Source organism: Triticum urartu, chromosome 7, assembly GCF_003073215.2.
Source record: "Triticum urartu cultivar G1812 chromosome 7, Tu2.1, whole genome shotgun sequence".
In the NCBI taxonomy this organism is placed as follows: domain Eukaryota; kingdom Viridiplantae; phylum Streptophyta; class Magnoliopsida; order Poales; family Poaceae; genus Triticum; species Triticum urartu.
This window is the reverse complement of record NC_053028.1, coordinates 148,769-166,676: the sequence shown is the minus strand read 5'-3', so window position 1 is coordinate 166,676 and position 17,908 is coordinate 148,769.

Sequence of the window (17,908 nt, the reverse complement as noted above, 5' to 3'; positions counted from 1 at the left end):
TTTCATAATTTTTGGAGCTAGGGAAGTATGGATGTTGCAGCATTCTTTACGGACTATCCTGTTTAGGCAGATTGCTGTTATGTTTGCATTGTTTGCATATGTTTGCTTCTTTAATGATTCTATTTGAGGATAGGACTATTAAATATGCAGAGGCATTTAGTATGAAATGTTGAATAATAATTTTAGTGATTTGCTACAGTAGAGTATGATAAGGTTTTGGCAATGGTTTATACTAACTTATCTCACGAGTCCTTGTTGAGTTTTGTGTGGATGAAGCTTTTGAGATTTAGGGAGACCGTGATATGAGAGAAATTAAGGAGACACAAAAGCTCAATCTTGGGGATGCCCAAGGCACCCCAAGATAATATCTCAAGAAGTCTCAAGCGTCTAAGCTTGGGGATGCCCCGGTTGGCATCCCACCTTTCTTCTTCAACAACTATCGGTTAGTTTTGGTTGATCCTAAGTTTTTGCTTCTTCACATGATGTTTTATATTCTTAGAATGTCATTTTATTTTGATTTGCTTGATGTTTGAATAAAATACCAAGATCTGAAATTCTTAAATGTTAGAGAGTCTTCACATAGTTGCATAATTATTCAACTACTCATTGATCTTCACTTATATCTTTCGGAGTAGTTAGTCATTTGCTCTAGTGCTTCACTTATATCTTTTAGAGCATGATGGTAGTTTTATTTTGAAGAAATAGATGAACTCTCATGCTTCACTTAGATTATTTTGAGAGTCTTAAATAGCATGGTAATTTGCTTAAAATCCTAATATGCTAGGTATTCAAGAATAATAAAATTCTCTTATGAGTGTGTTGAATACTATGAGAAGTTTGATACTTCATAATTGTTTTGAGATATGAGGATGGTGATATTAGAGTCATGCTAGTTGAGTGGTTGTGAATTTGATAAATACTTGTGTTGAAGTTTGTGATTCCCGTAGCATGCACGTATGGTGAACCGTTATGTGATGAAGTCGGAGCATGATTTATTTATTGATTGTCTTCCTTATGAGTGGCGGTCGGGGCCGAGCGATGGTCTTTTCCTACCAATCTATTCCCCTAGGAGCATGCGCGTAGTACTTTGTTTCGATAACTAAAAGATTTTTGCAATAAGTATGTGATTTCTTTATGACTAATGTTGAGTCCATGGATTATACGCAGTCTCACCCTTCCACCATTGCTAGCCTCTCTAGTACCGCGCAACTTTTGCCGGTACCATAAACCCACCATACTTACCTATTATGGCATTTCCATAGCCATTCCGAGATATATTGCCATGCAACTTTCCACCATCCAGTTTATCATGACACATTCATCATTGTCATATTGCTTAGCATGATCATGTAGTTGACATCGTATTTGTGGCAAAGCCACCGTTCATAATTCTTTCATACATGTCACTCTTGATTCATTGCATATCCCGGTACACCGCCGGAGGCATTCATATAGAGTCATATCTTGTTCTGGTATCGAGTTGTATCATTGGGTTGTAAATAAATAGAAGTGTGATGATCATCATTCAATAGAGCATTGTCCCAAAAAAGAGAAAGGCCATAAAAAAAGAAAGGCCAAATAAAAAAGGGGAAAGGCCAAATAAAAAAAACTAAAAGGGACAATGCTACTATCCTTTTTCCACACTTGTGCTTCAAAGTAGCACCATGATCTTCATGATAGAGAGTCTCCTATGTTGTCACTTTCATATACTAGTGGGAATCTTTCATTATAGAACTTGGCTTGTATATTCCAATGATGGGCTTCCTCAAAATGCCCTAGGTCTTCGTGAGCAAGCAAGTTGGATGCACACCCACTAGTTTCTTTTGTTGAGCTTTCATATACTTATAGCTCTAGTGCATCCGTTGCATGGCAATCCCTACTCACTCACATTGATATCTATTGATGGGCATCTCCATAGCCCGTTGATACGCCTAGTCTATGTGAGACTATCTTCTCCCTTTTTTCCTCTCCATAACCACCATTCTATTCCACCTATAGTGCTATGTCCATGGCTCACGCTCATGTATTGCGTGAAGATTGAAAATTTTTGAGAACATCAAAAGTATGAAACAATTGCTTGGCTTGTCATCGGGGTTGTGAATGATTTAAATATGTTGTGTGGTGAAGATGGAGCATAGCCAGACTATATGATTTTGTAGGGATAGCTTTCTTTAGCCATGTTATTTTGAGAAGACATAATTGCTTAGTTAGTATGCTTGAAGTATTGTTATTTTTATGTCAATATGAACTTTTGTCTTGAATCTTATGGATCTGAATATTCATACCACAATTAAGAAGAATTACATTGAAATTATGCCAACTAGCATTCCACATCAAAAATTATTTTTTTTTATCATTTACCTACTCGAGGACAAGCAGGAATTAAGCTTGGGGATGCTTGATACGTCTCCAACGTATCTATAATTTTTGATTGCTCCATGCTATATTATCTACTGTTTTAGGCAATATTGGGCTTTATTTTCCACTTTTATATTATTTTTGGGACTAACCTATTAACCGCAGGCCCAGCCCAGATTTGCTATTTTATGCCTATTTCAGTGTTTCGAGGAAAAGGAATATCAAACGGAGTCGAAACGGAACGAAATCAACTGGAGAAGTTATTTTTGGAACGAAAGCCACCAGATAGACTTGGACTCCACGTCAAGAGATAGGGGAGGTGCTCACGAGGGTGGGGGCGCGCCCCCCTAGGGGCGCGCCCCCAGCCTCGTGGGCCCCCGTAGCTCCTCCGACGTACCTCCCGCACCCATATATACCTACGTAACTTAAAACTTCTAGAACACATAATAGATCGGGAGTTCCGCCGCTAGAAGCCTCAGTGGCCACCGAAAATCAATCTAGACCCGTTCCGGCACCCTACCGGAGGGGGCAATCCCTCTCCGGTGGCCATCTTCATCATCCCGGTGCTCTCCATGATGAGGAGGGAGTAGTTCTCCCTCGGGGCTGAGGGTATGTACCAGTAGCTATGTGTTTGATCTCTCTCTCTCTCTCTCTCTCTCTCTCTCGTGTTCTTGAGATGATACGATCTTGATGTATCGTGAGCTTTGCTATTATATTTGGATCCTATGATGTTTCTTCCCCCCTCTACTCTCTTGTAATGAATTGAGTTTCCTCTTTGGAGTTATCTTATCGGATTGAGTCTTTAAAGATTTGAGAACACTTGATGTATGTCTTGCCGTGGATATCTGTGGTGACAATGGGATATCACGTGATTCACTTGATGTATGTTTTGGTGATCAACTTGTGGGTTCCGCCCATGAACCTATGCATAGGGGTTGGCTCACGTTTTCGTCATGATTCTCCGGTAGAACTTTGGGGCACTCTTTGAGGTCCTTTGTGTTGGTTGAATAGATGAATCTGAGATTGTGTGATGCATATCGTATAATCATACCTGCAGATACTTGAGGTGACATTGGAGTATCTAGGTGACATTAGGGTTTTGATTGATTTGTGTCTTAAGGTGTTATTCTAGTACGAACTCTAGGGCTGTTTGTGACACTTATAGGAATAGCCCAACGGATTGATTGGAAATAATAACTTTGAGGTGGTTTCGTACCCTACCATAATCTCTTCGTTCGTTCTCCGCTATTAGTGACTTTGGAGTGACTCTTTGTTGCATGTTGAGGGATAGTTTTATGATCCAATTATGTTAGTATTGTTGAGAGTACTTACAGTAGTGAAAGTATGAACCCTAGGCCTTGTTTACTAGCATTGCAATACCGTTTACGCTCACTTATATCACTTGCTACCTTGCTGTTTTTATAATTTCAGATTACAAATACCTTTATCTACTATCCATATACCACTTGTTTCACCATCTCTTCGCCGAACTAGTGCACCTATACAATTTACCGTTGTATTGGGTGTGTTGGGGACACAAGAGACTTTTTGTTATTTGGTTGCAGGGTTGCTTGAGAGAGACCATCTTCATCCTACGCCTCCTACGGATTGATAAACCTTAGGTCATCCACTTGAGGGAAATTTGCTACTGTCCTACAAACCTCTGCACTTGGAGGCCCAACAACGTCTACAAGAAGAAGGTTGTGTAGTAGACATCAATGTCACTTCTGCTATGCATGATACTTATGATGAAACTACTTCTATGCTTGATACTACTATGCCACTTGGTGAATTTCTTGATGAACAACCTGCTAGGGTTAGAGAGAATGAAATTGTTGAAACTGATATTATTGATGAAAGTGATGATGAAGACTCTCCCCCTAATAAATATGAATTGCCTGTTCTTCCTGAGGGTTATGTTCTGGATGAAGAATCTGCTAAAGCTATTTCAGCTTGCAATGATAGATATGATCTAAAGAGGTTATTAGCTAAATGGAAGCAGCAATCCCTTAATGCTAGAATGAAACCTGACCCTGCTTTTGCTACTTCACCTATCTATGTTACTGATAAGGATTATGAATTCTCTGTTGATCCTGATATAATGAATTTAGTTGAATCTGATCCTTTTTATGGCTATGAATCTGAAACTGTTGTGGCACATCTTACTAAATTAAATAATATAGCCACCCTATTCACTAAAGATGAGAGAACTCGCTACTTTTATATCCTTAAAACATTTCTGTTCTCATTAAAGGGTGATGCTAAGATATGGTTTAATTCTCTTGATCCTGGTTGTGTGCGTAGTCCCCAGGATATGATTTATTACTTCTCTGCTAAATATTTCCCTGCTCATAAGAAACAAGCTGCTTTAAGGGATATATATAATTTTGTGCAAATTGAAGAAGAGAGTCTCCCACAAGCTTGGGGGAGGCTTCTTCAATTACTTAATGCTTTGCCTGATCATCCTCTTAAGAAAAATGAAATACTTGATATCTTTTATAATGGACTAACCGATGCTTCGAGGGATTACTTGGATAGTTGTGCTGGTTCTGTTTTCAGGGAGAGAACACCAGATGAAGCTGAAATTCTATTGAATAATATGTTGACAAATGAAAATAATTGGACACTTCCTCAGCGAACTCCTGAGCCTATTCCTAAACCAACTCCGAAGAAAAGGGGTGTTCTATTTCTCAGTCCTGAAGATATGCAAGAGGTAAAGAAATCTATGAAAGAAAAGGGTATTAAAGCTGAAGATGTTAAGATTTTACCTCCTATTGAAGAAATACATGGTCTTAATTTACCGCCTACTGAAGAAATGCATGGTCTTGATAACCTGACACAGGTAGTAAAGGTAAATTCTCTCTATAGATATGATAAAGCTGAAATCCCATTTACTAGGTTTGCTAGCCCATGCTTAGATGAGTTTGATAAATTTATGGTTAAGCAAGAAGACTTCAATGCTAATTTTGGTAGAGAATTAAAACGCAGTGCTGATATGCTTGAACACTGATACGTCTCCAACGTATCTATAATTTTTGATTGCTCCATGCTATATCATATACTAATTTGGACATTATTGGGCTTTATTATCCACTTTTATATTATTTTTGGGACAAACCCATTAACCGGAGGCCCAACCCAGAATTGCTGTTTTTTTGCCTATTTTAGGGTTTTGAAGAAAAGGAATATCAAACGGAGTCCAAACGGAATGAAACCTTCGGGAACGTGATTTTCGCACCGAACATGATCCAGGAGACTTGGACCTAGCGTCAAGAAATAAAGGAGGAGGCCACGAGGTAGGGCGGCGCGCCTACCCCCCTAGGCGCGCCCTCCACCCTCGTGGGCCCCCTGTTGCTCCACCGACGTACTCCTTCCTCCTATATATACCTACGTACCCCCAAATGATCAGAGACGGAGCCAAAACCCTAATTCCACCACCGTAACTTTCTGTATCCAGGAGATCCCATCTTGGGGCCTGTTCTGGAGCTCCGCCGGATGGGGCATCCATCACGGAGGGCTTCTACATCAACACCATAGCCCCTTGGATGAAGTGTGAGTAGTTTACCTCAGACCTTTGGGTCCATAGTTATTAGCTAGAAGGCTTATTCTCTCTTTTTGGATCTCAATACAATGTTCTCCCCCTCTCTTTTGGAGATCTATTCGATGTAATCTTATTTTTGTAGTGTGTTTGTTGAGACCGATGAATTGTGGGTTTATGATCAAGATTATCTATGAACAATATTTGAATCTTCTCTGAATTCTTTTATGTATGATTGGTTATCTTTGCAAGTCTCTTCGAATTATCATTTTGGTTTGGCCTACTATATTGATCTTTCTTGCATGGGAGAAGTGCTTAGCTTTGGGTTCAATATTGCGGTGTCCTTTCCCAGTGACAGTAGGGGCAGCAAGGCACGTATCGTATTGTTGCCATCGAGGATAACAAGATGGTTTTTTTATCATATTGCATGAATTTATCCCTCTACATGATGTCATCTTGCTTAAGGCATTACTCTGTTTTCATGAACTTAATACTCTAGATGCGTGCTGGATAGCGGTCGATGAGTGGAGTAATAGTAGTAGATGCAGACAGGAGTCGGTCTACTTGTCTCAGATGTGATGCCTATATACATGATCATACCTAGATATTCTCATAACTATGCTCAATTCTGTCAATTGCTCAACAGTAATTCGTTCACCCACCGTAGAATACTTATGCTCTCGAGAGAAGCCACTAGTGAAACCTATGGCCCCCGGGTCTATCTTCATCATATTAATCTTCCAATACTTAGTTATTTCCTTTGCTTTTTACTTTGTTTTTATTTTACTTTGCATCTTTATCACAAAAACACCAAAAATATTATCTTATCATATCTATCCGATCTCACTCTCGTAAGTGACCGTGAAGGGATTGACAACCCCTTATCGCGTTGGTTGCGAGGAGTTATTTGCTTTGTGCATGTACGAGGGACTCGCGCGTAGCCTCCTGCTGGATTGATACCTTGGTTCTCAAAACCTGAGGGAAATACTTATGCTACTTTGTTGCATCATCCTTTCCTCTTCAAGGAAATCCAATGCAGTGCTCAAGAGGTAGCAAGAAGAATTTCTGGCACCGTTGCCGGGGAGTCTACGCAAAAGTCAACATACCAAGTACCCATCACAACCCTTATCTCCCGCATTACATTATTTGCCATTTGCCTCTCGTTTGCCTCTCCCCCACTTCACCCTTGCCGTTTTATTCGCCCTCTCTCTCTCTCTATCCTCCCTCTCTTTCTCTATTTGCCTCTTTTTGCTCGCTTGCTTTTTGTTTGCTTGTGTGTTGGATTGCTTGCTTGTCATGATGGCTCAACATAACACTAAATTGTGTGACTTTTCCAATACCAACAACAATGATTTTATTAGCACTCCGATTGTTCCTCTTACTGATGCTGAATCTTGTGAAATTAATGTCGCTTTGCTGAATCTTGTCATGAAAGATCCATTTTCTGGCCTTCCTAGTGAAGATGCCGCTACCCATCTAAATAGCTTCGTTGATTTGTGTGATATGCAAAAGAAGAAAGATGTGGACAACGATATTGTTAAGTTGAAACTATTTCCTTTGTCACTTAGAGATCGTGCTAAAGCTTGGTTTTCGTCTTTGCCTAAAAATAGTATTGATTCTTGGAACAAGTGCAAAGATGCTTTTATCTCTAAGTATTTCCCTCCCACTAAGATCATCTCCCTTAGAAACGATATTATGAATTTTAAGCAACTTGATCATGAACATGTTGCACAAGCTTGGGAGAGGATGAAATTAATGATACGTAATTGCCCTACTCATGGTTTGAATTTGTGGATGATTATATAAAATTTTTATGCCGGATTGAATTTTGCTTCTAGAAATCTTTTAGATTCGGCCGCGGGAGGCACTTTTATGGAAATCACTTTAGGAGAAGCTACTAAACTCCTAGATAATATTATGGCTAATTATTCTCAATGGCATACTGAAAGATCTACTAATAAAAAGGTGCATGCGATAGAAGAAATTAATGTTTTGAGTGGAAAGATGGATGAACTTATGAAATTATTTGCTAGTAAGAGTGTTTCTTCTGATCCTAATGATATGCCCTTGTCTACTTTGATTGAGAATAATAATGAATCTACAAATGTGAATTTTGTTGGTAGGAACAATTTTGGTAACAACGCGTATAGAGGAAATTTTAATCCTAGGCCTTATCCTAGTAATCCCTCTAATAATTATGGTAATTCCTACAACAACTCTTATGGAAATTATAATAAGATGCCCTCTGATTTTGAATCTAATATTAAAGAATTTATTACTTCACAAAAGAATTTCAATGCTTTGATTGAAGAAAAATTGCTTAAGATTGATGAGTTGGCTAGGAACTTGATAGAATTTCTCTTGATGTTGATTCTTTGAAACTTAGATCTATTCCTCCTAAGCATGATATCAATGAGTCTCTCAAAGCCATGAGAATTTCCATTGATGAGTGCAAAAAAAGAACCGCTAGGATGCGTGCTAAGAAAGATGCCTTTATAAGAGCGTGTTCTTCTAGCTCCTATGAAAATAAAGATGAAGATCTAAAAGTTATTGATGTGTCCCCTATTAAATCTTTGTTTTGAAATATGAATCTTGATAATGATGGGACTGAATATGATCCACCTTTACCTATAAGGCGTTCCAAAAATTCGGAGTTTTTAGATCTTGATGCTAAATTTGATGAAAGTGGGATTGAAGAAATTAAAACCCTAGATGTTGCTAAACCCTCTATTTTGGATTTCAAGGAATTTAATTATGAAAATTTCTCTTTGATTGATTGTATTTCCTTGCTGCAATCCATGCTAAATTTTCCTCATGCTTATAGTCAAAATAAAGCATTTACTAAATATATCGTTGATGCCTTGATGCAATCGTATGAAGAAAAACTTGAGTTGGGATTTTCTATCCCTAGAAAACTTTATGATGAGTGGGAACCAACTATTAAAATTAAGATTAAAGATCATGAGTTCTATGCTTTATGTGATTTGGGTGCTAGTGTTTCCACGATTCCAATGACTTTGTGTGATCTGTTAGGTTTCCGTGATTTTGATGATTGCTCTTTGAACTTGCACCTTGCGGATTCCACTCTTAAGATACCAATGTGAAGAATCAATGATGTTCTTATTGTCGCAAATAGGAATTATGTGCCCGTTGATTTTATTGTTCTTGACATAGATTGCAATCCTTCATGTCCTATTATTCTTGGTAGACCTTTCCTTAGAACGATTGGTGCAATTATTGATATGAAGGAAGGAAATATTAGATTCCAATTTCCGTTAAGGAAAGTCATGGAACACTTTCCTAGAAAGAAAATTAAATTACCTTATGAATCTATTATGAGAGGCACTTATGGATTACCTACCAAAGATGGCAATACCTAGATCTATTGTTGCTTTTTATGCCTAGCTAGGGGCGTTAAACGATAGAGCTTGTTGGGAGGCAACCCAATTTTATTTTTACTCCTTGCTTTTTGCTCCTGTTTAGTAATAAATAATTTAACTAGACTCTGTTTTGTTTGTGTTTCTTGTGTTTAATTAGTGTTTGTGCCAAGTAGAACCGTCGGGAAGACTTGGGGAAAGTCTTGATATCTTGCTGTGAAAAACAGAAACTTTAATGCTCAAGAGAACTGCTGCCTTTTTTATTTGGAAAGTGATATTTAGTTAACTATTTTTGAAGATGATTAATAGATAAATTCCTCACGTCCAGAATTTTTTTTAGAATTTTTGGGGTTCTAGATCTTGCGCTAGCTACAGATCAGACTGTTCCGTTTTTGACAGATTCTGTTTTTCATGTGTTGTTTACTTATTTTGATGAATCTATGGCTAGTAAAATAGTTTATAAACCATAGAGAAGTTGGAATACAGTAGGTTTAACACCAATATAAATAAATAAGGAGTTCATTATAGTACCTTGAAGTGTCTTTTGTTTTCTTTCGCTAACGGAGCTCACGAGATTTTCTACTTTAAGTTTTGTGTTGTGAAGTTTTCAAGTTTTGGGTAAAGATTTGATGGATTATGGAACAAGGAGTGGAAAGAGCCTAAGCTTGGGGATGCCCATGGCACCCCCAAGATAATCTAAGGACACCTAAAAGCCAAAGCTTGGGGATGCCCCAGAAGGCATCCCCTCTTTCATCTACTTCTATCGGTAACCTTACTTGGAGCCATATTTTTATTCACCACATGATATGTGTTTTGCTTGGAGCGTCTTGTATGATTTGAGTCTTTGCCTTTTAGTTTACCACAATCATCCTTTCTGTACACACCTTTTGAGAGATCTGTACATGATTTGGAATTTGTTAGAATACTCTATGTGCTTCACTTTTATCTTTTGAGTTATATAGTCTTGCTCTAGTACTTCACTTATATCTTTTAGAGCACGGTGGTGGATTTGTTTTATAGAAACTATTGATCTCTCATGCTTCACTTATATCATTTTGAGAGTCTAAAATAGCATGGTAATTTGCTTAAACAATCCTAATATGCTAGGTATTCAAGATTCGTAAAAACAATCTTATGAGTGTTTTGAATACTAAGAGAAGTTTGATGCTTGATGATTGTTTTGAGATATGGAGGTAATAATATCAAAGTTGTGCTAGTTGAGTAGTTGTGAATGTGATAAATGGTTGTGTCAAAGTTTGCAAGTCTCATAGCATGCACGTATGGTAAACGTTATGTAACAAATTTGAAACATGAGGTGTTCTTTGATTGTCCTCCTTATGAGTGGCGGTCGGGGACGAGCGATGGTCTTTTCCTACCAATCTATCCCCCTAGGAGCATGCGCGTAGTGCTTGGTTTTTGATGACTTGTAGATTTTTGCAATAAGTATGTGAGTTCTTTATGACTAATGTTGAGTCCATGGATTATACGCACTCTCACCCTTCCATCATTGCTAGCCTCTTCGGTACCGTGCATTGGCCTTTCTCACATTGAGAGTTGGTGCAAACTTCGCCGGTGCATCCAACGTCGTATCTACTTTTCCAAACACTTTTACCCTTGTTTTGGACTCTAACTTGCATGATTTGAATGGAACTAACCCGGACTGACGCTGTTTTCAGCAGAATTACCATGGTGTTATTTATGTGCAGAAACAAAAGTTCTCGGAATGACCTGAAACTTCACGGAACATCTTTTTGGAAATAATAAAAAATCCTTGCAAAAGATGAAGACCAGGGGCCCACCACCTGTCCACGAGGGTGGGGGGCGCCCCCTAGGGCGCCCCCTACCTCGTGGGCCCCCTGGAGCTCCTCCGACCTCAACTCCAACTCTATATATTTGTGTTTCGGGAGAAAAAAATCAGAGAGAAGATTCATCGCGTTTTACGATACGGAGCCGCCGCCAAGCCCTAAAACCTCTCGGGAGGGCTGATCTGGAGTCCGTTCGGGGCTCCGGAGAGGGGAATCCGTCGCCATCGTCATCATCAACCATCCTCCATCACCAATTTCATGATGCTCACCGCCGTGCGTGAGTAATTCCATCGTAGGCTTGCTGGACGGTGATGGGTTTGGATGTGGATCTATCATGTAATCGAGTTAGTTTTGTTAGGGTTTGATCCCTAGTATCCACTATGTTCTGAGATTGATGTTGCTATGACTTTGCTATGCTTAATGCTTGTCACTAGGGCCCGAGTGCCATGATTTCAGATCTGAACCTATTATGTTTTCATAATATATGAGAGTTCTTGATCCTATCTTGCAAGTCTATAGTCACCTATTATGTGTTATGATCCGTTAACCCTGAAGTGACAATAATCGGGATACTTACCGGTGATGACCATAGTTTGAGGAGTTCATGTATTCACTATGTGTTAATGCTTTGGTCCGGTGCTCTATTAAAAGGAGGCCTTAATATCCCTTAGTTTCCGCTAGGACCCCGCTGCCACGGGAGGGTAGGACAAAAGATGTCATGCAAGTTCTTTTCCATAAGCACGTATGACTATATTCGGAATACATGCCTACATTACATTGATGAATTGGAGCTAGTTCTGTGTCACCCTAGGTTATGACTGTTACATGATGAACCGCATCCGGCATAATTCTCCATCACCGATCCATTGCCTACGAGCTTTCCATATATTGTTCTTCGCTTATTTACTTTTCCGTTGCTATTGCTATCATCACTACAAAATACCAAAAACAACATTACCTTTTGCTACCGTTACCACTACTATCATATTACTTTGCTACTAAACACTTTGCTGCAGATATTAAGTTTCCAGGTGTGGTTGAATTGACAACTCAGCTGCTAATAATTGAGAGTATTCTTTGGCTCCCCTTGTGTCGAATCAGTAAATTTGGGTTGAATACTCTACCCTCGAAAACTGTTGCGATCCCCTATACTTGTGGGTTATCAAGACTATTTTCTGGCGCTGTTGCCGGGGAGCATAGCTCTATTCTTTGAGTCACTTTGGGATTTATATCTGCTTATCATTATGAAAGAACTTGAGAGATCCAAAACCAATTTATTCCCTCAACTACGAGGGGAGGTAAAGGAACTGCCATCTAGCTCTGCACTGATTCACCTTCTGTTTGAGTAAGCTTTGCGACACCTAACCTGCTCTGCTATTCGTCTGATATGTCGCATGTTATTGATGATGCCACTTCTGCCATGCATGATACTTATGATGAAACTACTCTATGCTTGATACTACTATGCCACTTGGTGAATTCTGAGAACAACTTGCTAGGGTAGAGAGAGTGAAAATATGAATCTGATAATACTGATGAAAGTGATTGATAGACTCGCCTGTATTTCCTAAGGGTTATGTTTTTGATAAAGAAGCTTCTTAGCTAATTTTAGCTTGCAAAGATAGATACGAACTCAAGAAGGTTATTAGCTAAATGGAAGCAACAATCTCTTAATGCTAGAATGAAACCTGACCCTGCTTTTGCTACTTCACCTATCTGTGTTACTGATAAGGATTACGAATTCTCTGTTGATCCTGATATAATTACTTTGGATGAATCTGATCCTTTTCATGGCCATGAATCTGAAACTATTGTGGCACATCTTACTAAATTAAATGATATAGCACCCTGTTCACTAATGATGAGAGAACTCGCTACTTTTATATCCTTAAAATATTTCCGTTCTCATTAAAGGGTGATGCTAAGATATGGTTTAATTCTCTTGATCCTGGTTGTGTGCATAGTCCCCAGGATATGATTTATTACTTCTCTGCTAAATATTTCCCTGCTCATAAGAAACAAGCTGCTTTGAGGGAAATATACAACTTTGTGCAAATTAAAGAAGAGAGTCTCCCACAAGCTTGGGGGAGGCTTCTCAAGTTACTTAATGTTTTGCCTGATCATCCTCTTAAGAAACCTGAAATACTTGATATCTTTTATAAGGGACTAACCGATGCTTCCAGAGATTACCTGGATAGTTGTGCTGTTCTTTTCAGGGAAAGAACACCGATGAAGCTGAAATTCTATTGAATAATATGTTGACAAATGAAAATAATTGGACACTTCCTGAGCCAATCTGAGCCTATTCCTAAACCAACTCCGAAGAAGAAGGGTATTCTATTTCTCAGTCCTGAAGATATGCAAGAGGCAAAGAAATCTATGAAAGAAAAAGGTATTAAAGCTGAAGATGTTAAGAATTTACCTCCTATTGAAGAAATACATGGTCTTAATTTACCGCCTGTTGAAGAAACATATGATCTTAATCCATTCACCTATTGAAGAAACTCATGGTCTTGATAACCCGACACAGGTAGTAAAGGTAAATTCTCTCTATAGATATGATAAAGCTGAAATCCCATTTACTAAGTTTGCTAGCCCATGCTTAGATGAGTTTGATAAATTTATGGTTAAGCAAGAAACTTCAATGCTTATTTTGGTAGACAATTGAAATACAATTCAAATATGCTTGAACACTTGGGTGATTATATGGCTAATGTTATAAGTGAACTTAAACTTATTAGTAAACATGCTTCTATGGTTACCACTCAAGTAGAACAAGTACTTAAAGCTCAAAATGATTTGCTCAATGAATTGAATAGTAAGAATAATGATAATGCTGTTAGAGTGGCTACTAGAACTGGTAGAATGACTCAGGAACCTTTGTATCCTGAAGGCCACCCTAAGATAATTGAGCAAGATTCTCAGAGAAATAATATAGATGCACCTAGTCCTTCTAAAAGGAAGAAAAAGAAAAATGATAGGACTTTGGCTGCTTCTAGTGAACCTATTATTGAAACACCTGAGAATCCAAATGATATTTCTATTTCAGATGCTGAAACACAATCTGGTAATGAACCTGAAACTAGTGATAATGTTAATGATAATGTTCATGATGATGCTCAACCTAGCAATGATAATGATATAGAAATTGAACCTGCTGTTGATCTTGATAACCCACAATCAAATAATCAATGTTATGATAAGAAAGACTTTGTTGCTAGGAAACATGGTAAAGAAAGAGAACCATGGGTTCAGAAACCCATGCCTTTTCCTCCCAAACCATCCAAGAAAAAGGATGATGAGGATTTTGAGCGCTTTGCTGAAATGATTAGACCTATCTTTTTGCGTATGCGGTTAACTGATATGCTCAAAATGAATCCTTATGCTAAGTACATGAAAGATATTGTTACAAATAAGAGAAAGATACCTGAAGCTGAAATTTCCACCGTGCTTGCTAATTATACTTTTAAAGGTGGAATACCTAAGAAACTAGGAGATCCCGGTGTGCCAACTATACCATGCTCCATTAAAAGAAACTATGTTAAAACTCCTCTATGTGATCTTGGAGCCGGTGTTAGTGTTATGCCTCTCTCTTTATATCGTAGACTTGATTTGAATAAGTTGACACCTACTGAAATATATTTGCAAATGGCTGATAAATCAACTGCTATACCGGTCGGTATTTGTGAGGATGTGCCTGTTGTAGTTGCAAACGTTACTATTTTAACGGACTTTGTTATTCTTCATATTCCCGAGGACGATAGTATGTCTATTATTCTTGGAAGACCCTTTTTGAATACTGTAGGGGCTGTTATTGATTGCACTAAAGGCAATGTCACTTGTCATGTTAATGGTAATGAGCATACCGTACACTTTCCGAGGAAACAACCTCAAGTCCATAGTATCAATTATATTGGAAAATTCCATCGATTATATTTGGATGTTTTGAATTTCCTCTTCCTACTGTCAAGAAATATGATATTCTTATTATTGGGGATGTGCATATCCCCGTTGAGGTAACATAGTGTTATTCGAAATTTCTCCGGTTCCATGTTATTCGGAATGAGTTCGTTAACAAGACTTGATCAACCTTGTTAGTGGATTCCTTTTGATGAGCATGAGATGGATGAAACTAGAAGGAATAACCTTCTGTACCCTCCTCTTACTTTCTGTTATTTATATTAGATAAAATAAAAATAGTATTTTCTGTCTGTTATCTGATTCATCTGTGCAATATAAGAATACCCCGAAAATAAAAGTCCTCCAAATGCCCTGAAATTTGAATATGATTTTTTCTGGAATATTTGAGAATATTTGGCACTGAGAACACAACAGGAGGAGCTGGCACCTGGCCACGAGGGTCAGGGGCACGCCCTACCCCCCTAGGCGCGCCCCCTGCCTCGTGGGCCCCCCTCCTCCACTTATCCTTTCACCCACACACTCCTCTCCTCCCACAAAACACGAATTATCCAGCTCAAACCAAGTCCAAGCTCATTTGCTGCCATTTTCCGATCTCCTGCTCAAAGCACCTCTCAAAAACTGCTTGGGGAAGAATTGGTTCCGGTATGTGACCTCCATTGTCCAAATAGTTTGTTCTAGTGCTCATTCATTGCAAATTTGTGCTGCCTAAGGTGACCATGTTCTTGAGCTGCATGTCAAATTTATATGGGTTCCAAGTAGTTTGATGCATGATATAGGCTCTAGGCACTTGTAGGAGTAGTTGATATCAATATTATTGAGTTGGCTTACTTTATTTTGAAGTTACTAAAAAATTTCAGAATTTTTCAGAGGAAGAAATATGCTTAGGAAAATGTTCCAAGGTGGTTCTTCAAGGAAGCAAGGACCCAGGCTTGCAATGCGTGATGCTGATGAAGAGCCACCAAGAGACGCTCCAGTTCGTCCTTGTGAATGGACTTCAGAAAACTTTATGGATCGAGCAGGAATTAAGGAAGAATTTAACGCATATTTGCGTAACGGATCTTGTGAGCTTCGAGGAAGAGAAGTGCAGCCAGTATCACTATCTCACTAGTTCCTTTGTGAGGAGGTTTGAATTTTCATCTCCACGTAATTCTCCAACTGTTCTGTTTGATTTTTACAAAAATTCTTACACTATGGACTTAGAGGATTTTACCAACTGCTTGCAAACTTCCACAATGGGGTAGTGTATAGGACCTCGCAAATCTGAATTTAGAGATTTTCTTGCTAGTATAACTGTGGGGGAATCTAGAGATATAACACAAGCTACCATAGGGAGCATTCACTTTCCTGCTATACATTATTTTGCTCTCTTCATAGGTAGATGCATAAATGGTAAAGATGAGCATGTCATATGTGTGTTCCTGACCTCAGTATTCTTAGGAGTGTTGTTAGGAGACAAATCTTATAATTTGGGAGCCATTGTTGCACGTAGGTTGCATCTTAATAGATTTAATGGAGATTTCTTTGGTGGAATTTATGCAACCCGCATAGCTAATTTTCTTGGTATAGCCATACGCGAAGATGATATTGAGTTGCCCCCCTGCTTACCTAGATTTTAATGCTATGGTTCACCACCAGTTTGTTGAGAGGAGTGAATCACCTCTCTAGTATCGACTAATCTTTGATAGACGGCATGCTGTTCGTATTACTCTCCCTGCTCCTGCCTTCTTTGATTTCAGGCAAAAGGAAGATACGTTATTACCAGAGAGGAGGCAGATGAATACGAGAGGAGGGCGGAGGCCGCTCGTTGCCACGGTGCAGCTCAGGAGGCGATAGCCGCTGCATCACAGTATGACCCCAACACTATTATGGATAACCGCCGGCCAGCCGTGGCCATAGACCAACTTAGGCCAAAAGCCTAAGCTTGGGGGAGTACGTATTTCTCACCGACATTACATTTATGTCACACACTCATTGCTAGATGTCGGTGCTCATACTTTTTCATTGTATCATCCATGCTAGTTTATTTCCTTTTATGCTCTTCTTGTGTGTTTAATAAAGATTCTTGTTCTTCTTTTACTTGTTGGGAGCTTTCCCGTGTAAATAGTTTTATTTCTTTTCTTTTCTTTGGGGGTCGATGGGAGAAGACCATAATTAAATTGTTGAAGTGGCTCTTATATGCATTATTGTTGATCTGACAAAATAGCCCATATTGCCTTGTCTTCTCCTGTTTATTGAATGCTTGCAGATTTCAGCTTAGTCCAATGCACGTGCACTGTTATTATTATTCACATCGTTCGATCGTGCGAGTGAAAGGCAATTATGGCAATATATGATGGACTGACTGAGATGAGAAAAGCTGGTATGAACTCGACCTCTCTTGTTTTTGTAAATATGATTAGTTCATCGTTCCTGATTCAGCCTATTATGAATAAACATGTTTATGATGACAATTAGAGATCATAGTTTCTTATGCCATGCTTAATTAGCTAGGAGCTTATAATGGTTTACCTTGCATGCCAACATGCTATTAAAATGGTTGTGATGTGGTATGATAGGGTGGTATCCTCCTCTGAATGATTTAAGTGACTTGACTTGGCACATGTTCACGCATGTAGTTGAAACAAAATCAACATAGCCTTCATGATATTTATGTTCATGTTGGATTATATCCTACTCATGCTTGCGTTCGGTGTTGATTAATTTTAATGCATGTTCATGACTTTGTCGCTCTCTAGCTGGTCGCTTCCCAGTCTTTTTCTAGCATTCACCTGTACTAAGCGGGAATACTGCTTGTGCATCCAATCCCATAAACCCCAAAGTTATTCCATATGAGTCCACCAAACCTACCTATATACGGTATCTACCTGCCATTCCAAGTAAATTTGTATGTGCCAAACTCTAAACCTTCA